General features: G+C 38.9%; 1 pseudogene; it reads left to right on the top strand.

Annotated features, from left to right (window-relative positions):
* The first annotated feature begins 569 nt into the window (after positions 1 to 569).
* LOC118624363 overlaps positions 570 to 14367 on the top strand; it is a 29446-nt pseudogene continuing 15648 nt past the window's right edge.

The raw sequence follows: 14367 nt of genomic DNA, 5'->3' as shown, positions 1-14367 counted from the left end.
TTGATTTTTCAGATAGAATGGAAGGGAGTGGGAGAGAAACATCAATGTGAGAGAGACACATCCATTGGTTGCTTCCCATATGACCCCAATCAGGGCTGGGGATCAAATCTGCAACCCAGGTACATGCCATTGACTAGTAATTGAACCCGTGACCCTTCAGTCCAAGGGCCGATGCTCTAACTGTTGAGCCCAACCAGCCAGGGCCTTGTTTACTTTTTGAATTCTTAACCTATCCTAAAGGAAATAATTCCAAAATCATTGCCTCTGTGAAGGTGTTTCTAACTTTGTAGGCACTGGGTCATCCTTTTTTTTGCAGTCTCGTTAGACTGTGTATATAATTCTGTTATGGCAACCACCACACAGCATTGCATTTGTTTGCTTACCTCCCTGACTTCTCTCTCTAGTCTGCGGCTCCTTGAGGGTAGGACAAAATATTAGTTAATACAGAGTCCTCAGCACCTAGTGCAATGCCTGGCATGTAGTAAATACTCAGTAGATACTAGTTAAAGAAACAAGCAAGAAATAAAATGAAAGCTGTTTTATTTATTTTGAATAGGACGGAGCTCACCATGTGGCTGTACCTGGTGGCCCTTCTGGGCCTATACTACCTTCTGCGCTGGTACGGGGAGAGGCAGGTGGTGAGCCACCTCAGAGAAAATATGACCTCATAACTGGCTGTGACTCAGGCTTTGGGAACCTCCTGACCAGGCAACTGGACCTGTGAGGCTTGAGGGTGCTGGCTGTATGTCTGATGGAGAAAGGGACTGAGCAGCTGAGGGGCAAGATATCACACAGGTTGGAGACGATGATTCTGGATGTCACCAAGACAGAAAGCATCGCTGCAGCTACCCAGTGGGTGAAGGAGCATGTGGGGGACAGAGCTATGAAGAAGTATTTTTCTTCTTTCATTTACTTAGGTGTGAAGATATTAAAGTTTAGTAAATCAATCAATCAATCAATCAATCAATCAATCAATCTCAAAAGCAGGGCTTAAAAGGCTGGCTTTGTCATTTGAAGGGCAGTTGTGATCTTTTGCAGTGTTTCATTTTCTTAAAAATATTTACATTGAAAAATGAGCCCAATAGATCTGAGGCTATTATCTCACCTTGCAAGTGGAATATTTATAACTACAATTTTTTGTGTTTGAAAAATTTTCTTTTGTTTTTTTTTTGTTTTTTTTTTATCCTCACCCAAGGACATTTTCACATTTATCTTCAGATAGAGCGGGAGGGAGAGAGGAAGAGAGAGAAACATCGATGTGAGAGAGAGTGGTTGCCACCCACACGAGGGGTGGGGACAAACTGCAACAGAGATACGTGCCCTTAGCAGGAACAGAATCTGGACTCTCTGGTCCGCAGGCTGACTCTCTAACCACTGAGCAAAACCGGCCAGGGCTGAAGCATTTTCTAGGTGTTGTTAAGAAACTGACTCTTCTTCCCTGGCTTTTTCACTTAAAATATAGGCAGCCTTTGGTTCTCTTCTTTAAAAAATATTTTTTTCATTTTATTTTATTATTTTATTTTATTTTTAGTGAATAGGCTGTTATTTCTTAGAGCAGTTATAGATTTACAGAAAAATTGAACAGAAAGTACAGAACTCCCATATATTACCCTCCCTATACAGTTTGCCTTGCTATTAACATCTTGCATTGGTGTACTACATTTATTAACTAAAGTCCATAGTTTACATTAGAGTTCACTTTGTGTTGTACAGTTCAATGGGTTTTGCCAAATTTACTTTAAATTTAAAACTTACTTAAAATATTTCTTTTTATTGAGGATGTACCTCAGGCAGAGTCAGGAATTATGGGTAGTTATAACCTCTGTGCTATACATACCAATTTATTAATATTGCATTGTTATTATTTTCTCATCTATTAGAGTGCTCCTTGAGGACATAGGCCTCTCTTAGTCATTATTGTATTTCCAGTTTCTGACATATTGCCTGGTACATGTTAAAGGCCCAGCAAATACTGAATGGATCCCACCTTAAGTTTTATCTATTACCTTTATGCTCTGATTTCTAAATTACCTGTTGCTCTACACATGTGAATTGCCAACTACTTGCTGGATTTCTTGTCTGGAAATTCTGTTGGTGCCTAAATCTAAAGGAGGACTTTCTCGTTATCTCCTCCTCACCAAACTGGCTTTTCTTTTTGGTCCTCTCTCAGTGTAGTTTGTTACTAACCCTTTAGTTACAAAGACTTGTTACCTCAGAGTTTTTTCCATTCTTATACTTTTAACCTTTCTATATCCCTGTATTTTATAGGAATCTCTTGTAAATAGCATTTAGGTAGATATTTAAATATCCAATTTTTGTTTTTTAAATAGACTATTTCATTCATTCATCTACACTTATTTAATTATTGATATATTAATTATTTTACCATCTTATATGTGCTTTTTATTTGTCCCGTTTTTTCCTGTTTCTTTTCCCTCTTTTGAGTTGATTTTTTAAATTCTACCTTTTCCATTACTAAATTGAAAGTTATATATTCTATTTCTATTTCTTTAGTGGTTCATCTAGAAATTTTAATCAATCAAGTGTAAAATTAATCATTACCTTCTCCTGATTAATCCAAGGCCCTCAGACCACTTGAAACCCAGTCACCCACCCCCACAACTTGACATTTTTGCCATTGCTATTCTATGTTTTATCACTTATTAATTTATTTTAGTACTATTTTTGGCCCTACAATATGTAATGTTTGTTTAGATTTATTCCATTTATCATTTTCTTTGTTCATCATTTCTTCTTGAATCTGCCATCTAAAATTGCTTATTTTAGAAAGTGTTTGGGGCAAAATCTTTCCTTCTTTCTTTTTCTTTTTTAACATTTCTTAAAATGTCTTTATTTTGCCCTCATTCTTGAAAGGTATCTTTGCCAATTAAGCATTTTTAGGTTTATAATTATTTTCTCAGCACATTAAAGATATTCCATCGTCTTCTGGCTTCTGTTGTTGCTGCTGATAAGTCAGTTGTCAGTTCATTTGTTTGACCTGGTGTATATAATCTGTCTTTTCTGACTATTTAAGTATATTCTTTCTTTGATTTATTTTTTATTTTTTAAATTTATCTTTATTGTTGAAAGTATTACAGATGTCCTTCCTTCTACCCCATTGATACCCCCTCCCCTCACTGCACTGTTGTCTGTGTCTATTGGTTAAGCATACATGCATATAAGTTTCTTGGTTTATCTCTTTCCTCCTCCCACCCCCTTTCCCTCTGCGGTTTATCATTCTGTTCCCTACTTCCATGTTTTTTTCTTTGATTTTATGAAAGCTTTATTTTAGTGTGTCTCATGTGAATTTCTTTATACTGCTTGGGATTTATTTGCTTTCTTGAATCTATAGATTAGTATCTTTCTGGAAAATTCTCAGCCATTGTTACTTCAGATAATGCCTTTGTTTTATACCCTTCTCTTTTTTCTTGATCTGATTAGGTACGTTAGATGTTTTCACTCTGTTCTTGTGTCTCTTTTTTCCACATTTTCCATCTTTTTTTTTTTTCTTTGTGCAGTATTCTCATATTTTCCTTTTTCTATGTTTCAGCTCACTACTTTCTCTTTTCCACTATGTCTATCTGCTATTTTTTTTTATAGTTGTGAATACTTTTTAATAACATGGGGAAATATTTATAATACACCTTTAACAAAAAGCAGAATATGAAATATTTTACAACATCCCAAATTTGTAAATCTGTATGTGTGATTTTCTCTGAATGCACATTTTAAAAATATATACATTTTTTTCTCATTTCTAATCACAAAAATAGAAAAGAAGTCTTTTTATTTTATTTATTCATTTATTTAATCCTCACCCAAGGACATTTTTATATTAATCCTCAGATAGAATTGGAGGGTGAGAGGGAGGAAGAGAGAGAGAGAAACATTGATGTAAGAGAGACACATCAACTGGTTGCCACCCGCACAACCCCAACTGGGGCTGGGGATGGACCTCAACCGAGGTACATGCCCTTGGCCGGAATTGAACCTGGGACTCTTTGGTCTGCAGGCAATGTTCTTACCACTGAGCCATACCAGCCAGGGCAAAAAGAAGTCTTTTATAAGAAAGTTATTTTGTTTATTATTTCCTTCCTTCCTTCCTTCCTTCCTTCCTTCCTTCCTTCCTTCCTTCCTTCCTTCCTTCCTTCCTTCCTTCCTTCCTTCCTTCCTTCCTTCCTTCCTCACCCGAGGACATTTTTCCATTTTTTGTTCAGGTAGAGTGGGAGGGAGAGAGAGGAACAGAGAGAGAGAGAAACATCGACGTGAAAGGAACACATCGAGTGGCTGCCACCCGCAAGACTGACCAGAGCCGGGGACAAACTGCAACTGAGGTACATGCCCTTAGCGGGAACCGAACCCGGGTCTCTCTGTACCGCAGGCCGACGCTCTAACCGCTGAGCCAAACCGGCCAGGGCTGTTTATTATTTCTTTTACATCCTTTGGTATATCTATCTGCTATCAGATTTATCCACTGAGCCTGGTTGATGTGGCTCAGTGGTTGAATATCAACCCATACACCAAGAGGTTGCCGGTTCAATTCCCAGTCAGGGCACATGCCCAGTTTGTGGGCCAAACCCCCAGTGTCGGGGGGCGTGCAGGAGGCAGCCAATCAATGTTCTCTTTCGTCAATGTTTCTATCTCTCTTTCCCTTTCTCTCTTTCTAAAATCAATAAAGAAAAAAAATTATGCATGAATTTCAGTTGTTATACTACTTTTTCCCCTAGAAGTTCTCTTTGGTTCTTTTCTAAATCTGCTTGATCAATTTATTATTATTATTATTTTTTAATTCTTACCCGAGGATATTTTTCCATTGCTCTCTAAACAGAGTGGAAGTGGGGTGGTGGGGAGAGACAGAGAGAGAGAGAGAGAAAGGGAGAAAGAGAAACATTGATGTGAGAGAGGCACATCAATCGATTGCCTCCCACATGACCCCCACTGGGGCCGGGGATCAAACCTGCAACCCAGATATGTGCCCTTAACTGGGAATTGAACTTGCAACGCCTCAGTCCGCAGGCTGTTTCTCCGATCATTGAGCCAAACTGGCCAGGGCTGCTTGATCAATGTTATAGTAGTTTGTCTTTATGAATATTTTCTTTTCTTTTAAAAATATTTGCAAAACCTTTATTTGATAAAATACTTAAATTCAGAACATACAAAGAACCTTAATTGTGAAAAAAGAAACCAATTCAAAGTGGACAAAAGTTTGAGTAAACGTGTTCTTTATTAATATTTGCAGTCCCTTCTTATATTAAAGTTGTATGTAGCACACATATTTTATATTATGGTATCTCAAGTCTTTGTGAGTCTTTTTCTGCCATCTTATTTATGCTGATTCTTGAAAATGATGCTTTTCTTAGTAACTCTCTCTGGTGATTTCTTGAGGCCTTGACAAGTATTTCTCCAGAAAGGATATATATTTGCTTCTGTTGGGTGCCAGGGGGCACCTTGAACATAATTCTTGGCTCAAGGTTTTTTGGACCACCCTGATAGTGTGAATTTGGCTGCAAACTCTCATGATTGATGGTTTGTGGTTATAATTCCTCAACAGTGATTTTTTTCCGCCTCCCTCCAACACCAAAGTTCAAGACAGGCAGCTTTACTTTCAATTCTTAGGAGGGACTTTCTCTCTCACCGTTAAACTGGTAGTGTAGCTATTTAGGATCCCAGTTTAATGAAGAAAGTGCCTTTTGTTAGACTCTCTACATTAGGTGGGACCAGGACTTTAATCCTCACCCCAGAATATTTTTTTCCATTGAGTTTGAGAGAGTGGAGGGAGGGGGGTGAGGTGGTGGAGAGAGAGAGAGAGAGAGAGAGAGAGAGAGAAAGAGAGAGATGGATGTGAGAGAGACACATCGATCAGTTGCCTTCTGCACATGCCCTGACCAGGGCCAGAGATCAAATCTGTAACCTAAATATGTGACCTTGACCAGGAATTAAACCTTTGGTGCATGGGGCGATGCTCTAACCACTGAACCACACAAGCCAGGGCAGGTCCAGGACTTTAATATCTTCCTAATGTGTATGTTGTTTGAGGCTAGAAAATACTGAAGTTCAAGTACACACTGGTTAGCAGATTCCCTCAAATCCAAAGCCAGCATCAGTGTTCTATGTATTCTCTCTGTATTCTATTCTCTTTGTATTTCTGTCTTCTCTTAGTTTTTTGGCCTAAATTTTCTTTACTTTCTTGTTAACTAATAGATATAGTTAAGAAGATTAAAAAGATATATATTTTTAGCAATTTTAGTTGCTTTCAGCAGGAAGATTTATCAAGCTAAACAGTCTGTTGTTGTCTGAAAATGAACTCCTGCTCTGACTTTTCTTGTTTTAGGACTCTGGGACCTGGTCAACAATGCAGGCGCTTTCCCCACTATTGGCTACAGTGAGTGGCAAACGAATGAAGCCTGTGTGAATGTCCTCAAAGTGAACCTCATTGGTTTGATAGCAGTAACCTTGAACATGCTTCCCTTGGTGAAGAGACTGGGGTGAGTGTGGGGAGATTGTCAATGTCTCTAGAATTCTGAGAAGAACTGCTTTCTATGAAGGAGTCTACTGTAGCTCCAAGTATGGAGTAGAAGCTTTTTCAGATATTCTGAGGTAATGCCTTCTTTTCCTCTATTGGTCTTCAAATCTGCCTCTACCTCTCTTATAAGGATATCTGTGATTGCATTTAGAGCATACTCAAATATTCTTTTTTTAAAAAATATGTTTTTATTGATTTTTTACAGAGAGAGGAAGGAAGAGAGAGATAGAAACATCGATGAGAGACAATCATTGATTGGCTGCCTCCTGCACACCCACTACTGGGGATGGAGCCTACAGCCTGGGCATGTGCCCTGACTGGGAATCAAACCAGGACCTCTCAGTCCATGGGCAGATGCTCAATTTACTGAGCCACACTAGTACAGTCTCCCTGTCGCAAGATCCTGAAATTAATCACACTTGCAAAGTCTTTGCCATATAAGATAACATTTACAGATTCAAGGGATTAGGACCTGATGTCTTTGGGAAACATTATTTAGCCTTCCACACTCCATGACTGGTATATATCTATTACAGTGTGCATATTATATTACTTAGGAAGGGACTAGGGAAATAATCGAGAAAATTGCATGAGTTGTTACCATGGGCAGGCACCTCCTCTGGCTTCCTGCGTACATAATGTCCTGTCCACTTGCATGAGGCTGCTGCCTACTAATCTACTACCACTTACAACTGGTCTCTTGGATTACTTGACTCATTCCTAGACCAAATCACAAAATAGTGATTTGAACATTGAATAACCTTTTAACATTCAAATCACTATTTAACTCCTTTAGAAAATCCCAGTTTGCCTTATTGTGCTAAGGATTAACAGGGAAAAGAAGTTTTTTCCCACATTTGAGTTGGAGTTTTAAAGGGGAATGGAGATGTTGTGGTGTGGTGGGAATCAGAGCGAGAAAGCTGCAAGGAGAAGTAGAAATCAGAGGACTGAGGCACACTTGACTTGCATAGCCCCTCTTCCAGAGCACACACAGGCACATGGAGGAATGGAGGATCTTTATATATATATGTATATATACATTATTTTTTGTCCTTTATTGACCTTAGAGAGAGAGGAAGGGAGAGAGAGTCAGAAATATCGATGAGAGAGAACATCGATTGGCTGCTTCCTGTATGCCCCCCAATGGGGATCCAGCCTACAACTTGGGCATGTGTCCCAACCAGGAATCAAACTGGTGACCTCTTGGTGCATGGGTCAGTGCTCAACCACTGAGCCAAACCAGTTGGGCCACATGGAGAATCTTTTACTGAAGCTCTAATTTAGAAGGTTTTACATTTGGATTTGATAAGGGAGGGTTTTCTCTGGCTTACAATGTTTGCCTTGCCCTGGTGATTTCCTGAGGCTCTGCCCCACCCAAATTTTGGGCCCACCCAAGCTGTTTCCACTGGCTTTACCATAGGTTTTGCCTGTCTTGGATCCTGCTTCAGATTTTCCTAAAATCTCTCAAACAAGCAGCCTCTGGTCTCAGCGAGCTCCATACCTCTTGTTAAGTGGCCGCATGCCTGGCACTAGAAGCAGCCAGCCTTGGTTCACAACTTGGCTTTTCCTGGGCACCTCCAAGCCCAGCACAAGAAGCAGCCATTGGCAGATCACTTTGTAGCTTATGCCGGGTGGCCCCAGGCAGATCACAGGCAGTGACTGACCTTGCTCCAGAGCCAGCACACCCAGTGGACAGCTCCAGACCATGTCAAAGCACCACCACCCAACCACGTCCACAAGTGACACACTCAATGAGTGGACTCAGTGGGTACAAGAGCCCTGCTGAAGTAAGTCTTGCTCTGTGTGGTGGGCCCCTGCACAGCTGATCCTCCAAGGTAGTCAGAGGTCATTGGGCACAGCCAGTCCTTGCGGCTGATCAGCCTGAGTAAATCCCTCCCATTGACGTACCAATAGCAATCAGGACTCAATTACAATAGAAGGGTGTATAGTCCATAGTAGGGGTACACCTCGAGGGCCCATCTGGGGTGATCAGGGAGGCTGTGCCACTGGACCCTATAGGACACCTACTGCAATAGGCCACCCTGCCAAGCCTAGGAGACATAGCAACTCTACATGGAAACAAACACAGGGAAGCAGCCAAAATGAAGAGACAAAGAAACATGTCCCAAATGAAAGAAAAGAATAAAACTCTGGGAAAAGAACTAAACAAAATGAAAGATGCAATCAATCAAATGTGGAGGTCAAACACTGATTATAAGGATACTCAAGGAACTTAGTGAGACCTTCAAGGAACTTAGTAAGAACTCCAAGGAACTCAGTGAGAACATCAACAACATAAAAAAGGACCAGTCAGAAATGAAGAATGCATTAACTGAAATAAAGAATAATTTACAGAGAATCAATAGGAGAGTAGGTAAAGCCAAGAAGCGAACCATTGATTTGGATTATAAGGAAGCAAAAAATACCCAACCAGAATAGCAAAAAGAAAAAAGAATCCAAAATAATGGGGACAGTGTAAGGGGCCTCTGGGACAACTTTAAGCAAGCCAACATTTGCATTGTGGGGGTGCCAGAAGGAGAAGAGAGAGCGCAAGAAATTGAAAACGTATTTGAAATAATAATGACAGAAAACTTCCCTAACTTGGTGAAGGAAACAGACATCAAGTCCAGGAAGCACAGAGAGTCCCAAACAAGATGAACCTGAAGAGGTCCTCACCAAGACACATCATCATCAAAATGCCAAAGGTTAAATACCAAGAGAGAATCTTGAAAGCAGCAAGAGAAAAGCAGTTAACTACAAAGGAGCTCCCATAACACTGTCAGCCAATTTCTCAAAAGAAACTTTGCAGACCAGAAAGGAGTGGCAAGAGATATTCAAAGTGATGAAAAGCAATGACCTACAACCAAGATTACTCTATTCTGCAAAGCTATCATTTAGAATTGATGGACATATAAAGAGTTTCCCAGACAAGAAAAAGCTAATGGAATTCATCACCACCAAACCAGTATTATATGAAATGTTGAAGGGTCTTCTTTTTTGTTTTTTATTTATTTTTTCTTTATTGGTTTTAGAGAGGGAGAGAGAGAAACATCTATAAGAGAGAACATCAATTGGCCACCTTCTGCATGTCCCCCACTGGGGAATTGGGCCCACAACCTGGGCATGTGCCCTCACAGGCAATTGAACCAGCAGTCTCTTGGTGCATGGGTCAACGCTCAACCACTGAACCACACCAGCTAGTCGGAACTATTTCTTTAAACACTTATTACTATGCCTTGTGTATAGTAAACAATCAAAAAGCATTTGTTGCCCTGGCTGGTTTGGCTCAGCGGTTAGAGCGTCAGCCTGCAGTCCAGAGAGACCCGGGTTCAGTTCCCGCTAAGAGCAGTTGCAGTTTGTCCCTGGCCCTGGTCGGTCGTGCGGGTGGCAGCCACTCGATGTGTTCCTTTCACATCGATGTTTCTCTCTCTCTCTGTTCCTCTCTCTCCCTCCCACTCTACCTGAACAAAAAATAGAAAAATGTCCTCGGGTGAGGATAAAAAAAAAATAATAATAAAAAAATTTAAAAAAAAGCATTTGTTTAATGTAAAAAAATCAGTTTTTTGAGTAGGCAGTAGTAATTTGAATTTAGTGGATACTATAGGAGATTTTATTGTTTTAAAAATTTTGCTCAAGTAGATCTAGTAGGAAGACCTATTTATCTTGCCAACTGATATAGGTAAAATGCAGAATGTTTAGAGGGCACTGGCATTACAAAAGAGCTTAGCCCCTGGGAAGGAAATCAATTAATGAATGGATCAGTAAAATTAATCTCTCAGACCTTGTAGCTCGTAGTCACTCAGTAAATATTCACATCGATGTGAAAGGGACAATCGAGTGGTCGCCTCCCACACGACTCCAACCAGGGCCAAAGGTGAACTGCAGCTGAGGTACATGCCCTTGACCAGAATCGAACCCGTGACTCATTGGTCCGAGGGCTGACACTCTAACCGCTGAGCCAAACCGGCCAGGACTGCATGGTTCCTTACTGCAAAAGGAGCAAGTGGGCAGCTCTTGACATTGTCAATAGTACTCTCACTTCCAGTTGTAGGAAGCCAAGCCCTGGAATGGTTTTCAGAGCTTATCTTGAGTGTCCTTCACCTCAGGAACAGCAGCAACTGTCACCCTTCAGAGGAGGCAGCAAGTCCATAGGAAGTCTAAAGTCCTGGCTCAGGGCACTTTCACCCACTGCTTGTGGGAGTGTAAATTGATTTGACCCTTTTGGGACTAGTTTGATTACACATCATTAAAAATTAGCCCTGGCCGGTTTAGCTCAGTGGTTAGAGCATTGGCCTGCAGACCAGGGAGTCCCAGGTTTGGTTCTTGCTAAGGGCACGTCTCTAGGTTGCGGCTTGTTCTACAATACATCATCTGTACACTGTGTTGTGTGTGTGTTCACCACCCCAAGTCAAGTCTCTGTCCATTACCATTTATCCCTCTACACCTGCCTCTACCTCCTTCCAACCTCCTCCCCTCTCCTGGCAATCACCACACTGTTGTCCATGTCCATGAGATTTTTTTTCCTTTTTGCTCAATCCCGCCAAATCCCCTGACAGCTGTCAGCCTGCTCTCTATGAGTCTATCCATGATAAATGTATTTTTTCAATATGGTATTATTATTTTTAACTTTTCATAAACTTGCATATAATTGATTAATAAATTTGAAATTGTTGAAAATATTGACTCTTTCCTGTAGTTCACAATATTTTTAATTGAGAAAATATTTACTCTACAAGTACTGAGTACCTAGTAATTTCAGAGGAAATTCTGCTAAATAGAGCCATTTTCATTTTTTAAATTGAAAAGCATATGTATTTTAGCTCAAATATTTTCCTAAGTACCTTCTTTGGGCTACATTAAAAAAATATAAATACTGCAAAATCATAGATCTACTCAATTTTATTCTATTTTAATACAAAATATAAGTTTTTCCATTAAAAATAGGAGTTTCTTGCCCAGCTGGTGTGGCTCAGTGGTTGAGCGTCAGCCCATACACTAAGAGGTTGCTGGTTTGATTCCTGGTCAGGGCACATGCCCTGATTGTGGGCCAAATCCTGTGCGTGGGGCGTGCAGGAGGCAGCCAATCAATGTTCTCTCTCAGCGATGTTTCTATCTCTCTCTCTCCCTCTCCCTTCCCCTCTTTCTAAAATCAATAAAGAAAAAAAAAAAAGGAGTTCCAAACCCAAGTGTCCATTGACCAATAAATGGATAAAGATGTGGTACATATAGTGACAGATGGTTACTAGACTTATTGTGATCACATCATAAGGTATACAAATGTCAAATCACTATATTGTATACCTGAAACTCATATAATATTAAAAAATAATTAATTAAAAAATAAAAATAAGTAAAAAAAATTTTTAAATTAAAAAAATGTGTGTACACTCAATGGAATATTACTTAGTCATAAAAAAGATGAAATACTGCCATGTGTGACAACATAGATGGACCTTGAGAGAACTATGCTAAGTGAAATAAGTCAGACAGAAAAGGACAAAATTGTATAGTTTTACTCTTTTGTGGAATATAAAACAAAAACAGACAAAAAGAAGAAACAAATGAACAAGCAAACATAAATAAATTCTAGATACAGACAGTGGATTGGTGGTTACCAGAGGGGAAAGAGGGTGGAAGGGAGGGTGAAATGGCTAAAGGAGGTCAAATGTATGCTGATGAATGGAAACTAGATTTCTAGTGGTGAGTATGCTATGGTGTATACAGATTACAAACATCAGTGTTGTGCACCTGAAACTTACATAATGTCATAAACCAATGTTACCTCAATAAAAAAAAATCAGCTGGTAAATACAAAATACCAAAAATGAGAAGGGAATTAGGATGAATGATTATGATATAGTGTCAAAATTATCATTATATGTATGTGACATATTTGATAATCTGAGAGAATAAGAGAATTCACTATAAATGATTACATTTACTAATAGAGATGGAAAGGTTGGCGTGTTTAAAAAAATACACACACACACACAACACACACACAGACAGACACACTAATGCTATTTAGTTGCATTAATCTATTAGAAAATAAAATACTTTAAATCATGTTAATAATAATAAAAGATTGTAAAAAATAAAAATGTAATTTGGTATATAGAATTTTAAATTTAACCTTATACACTTTTTGAGTTTGCATTAATTTTTTCTGGTTTTCTCTTGTACTGTAGAGATTAATTTAAAAGTTTTACTGTTTACAATATTTGTTTCAGTAATTGCAGTTTGCTAAAAGCTTCAATATGGTATTCCATTTATTGAATATTGAATAAAGATTTCTAACTGATTTTGAGCAAAATTGAGTAAAAACTTAGAAGGCTTATTTACAAAAAGCTAAAAATGTAGGGCACAGCTTGATTCACAAAGGCTCATACATTTCTAACGTCTAATTAATGACAGGTAGTAAAGAAAAGAAGGGTGTTCTGCTGTGCTAAAGTGTTTTTTAAACCATTTTATTGAAATATAATTCACATTCCATAAAATTTGCTCATGTAAAGTGTGCAATTTAGTGATGTTTAGTATATCCACAGAGTGTAACTAGCACCACTGTTTAATTTCAGAACATTTTCATTACCCTAAAAAGAAACCTGTAGCCATTCAAAGTATTTACTTTCTTTAATTTTTACTGTGAAATACAACATACATATGAGGACATGCATAAACGTGTATGTAGAATTTAATAAATAATTATAACATGAATACCCTTGTAACTTCCACTTTGGTAAACATATAGAACATTGACACCCCAATGTACACCTTCCTCATTTGATGGTTTAGAGGTAACCACTATCCAGACTTTTGTTAAAATTATTTTCTTTTAGATTACCTATAATTTTCTTTCCTTTTAAAAAATTGAGATATAATTGATGTATAACATTAAATTAGTTTCAGGTACATAACATAATTTGATATTTGTATGTTATGAAATAATCATAATAGGTTTATCCATTACCATGCATAGTTACAATTTTTTTCTTGTGATGAGAACTTTTTTTTTTAATCCTCACCCAAGGACATTTTTGTTCAGATAGAGTGGGAAGGAGAGAGAAACATCGACGTGAAAGGGACACATCAAGTGGCTGCCACCCGCACGACCCATCCAGGGCTGGGGACAAACCGCAACTGAGGTACATGCCCTTAGTGGGAACTGAACCTGGGTCTCTCTGGCCGATGCTCTAGCCGCTAAGTCAAACTGGCCATGGTGAGAACTTTTAAGATCTGCTATCTTGCCCTGGCCACTTTGGCTCAGTGGTTAGAGCATCAGCCTGTGGACCAAAGAGTCGCAGGTTCGATTCCAAAGTCAAGGCATGTACCTCGGTTGCGGTTTGTCCCCGGCCCTGGTTGGGTCATGTGGGAGGCAACCAGTCGATGTGTCTCTCTCACATCAATATTTCTCTCTCTCTCTATCTCCCTCCCTCCCATTCTGTCTGATGATAAATGTAAAAATAATCTCAGGTGAGAATTAAAAATAAATAAATACATAAATAATAAGTAAATAAATAAAAGATCTGATCTCTTAGCAACTTTCAAATATAAAACACAGTATCGTTAGCTATTGTTACCATGCTGTATATTATATCCCCGTTATTTATTTATTTATTTTATAACTGGAAGTTTGTACCCTGATCAGGAATCAAATCAGTGACCTCTTGGTACATGGGTCACACTCAACCAGTGAGTCACACATGCCAGGCCACCTTCACCCATTTTGCCCACTCCCTATTCCCCACCTCTGGCAACCACCAATCTGTTTTGTTTTTTGTTTTTTTTTTTATCTAGGAGTTAGGTTTTTTGTTGTTGTTTGTTTCTTAAGGTTTTACGTATAAGTA

The sequence above is a fragment of the Molossus molossus genome, unplaced genomic scaffold, assembly GCF_014108415.1.
Source record: "Molossus molossus isolate mMolMol1 unplaced genomic scaffold, mMolMol1.p scaffold_m16_p_10, whole genome shotgun sequence".
Classification (NCBI taxonomy): Eukaryota; Metazoa; Chordata; class Mammalia; order Chiroptera; family Molossidae; genus Molossus; species Molossus molossus.
The sequence above is the reverse complement of the archived record's forward strand: the minus strand, read 5'-3'. Positions and strand labels throughout refer to the sequence as shown.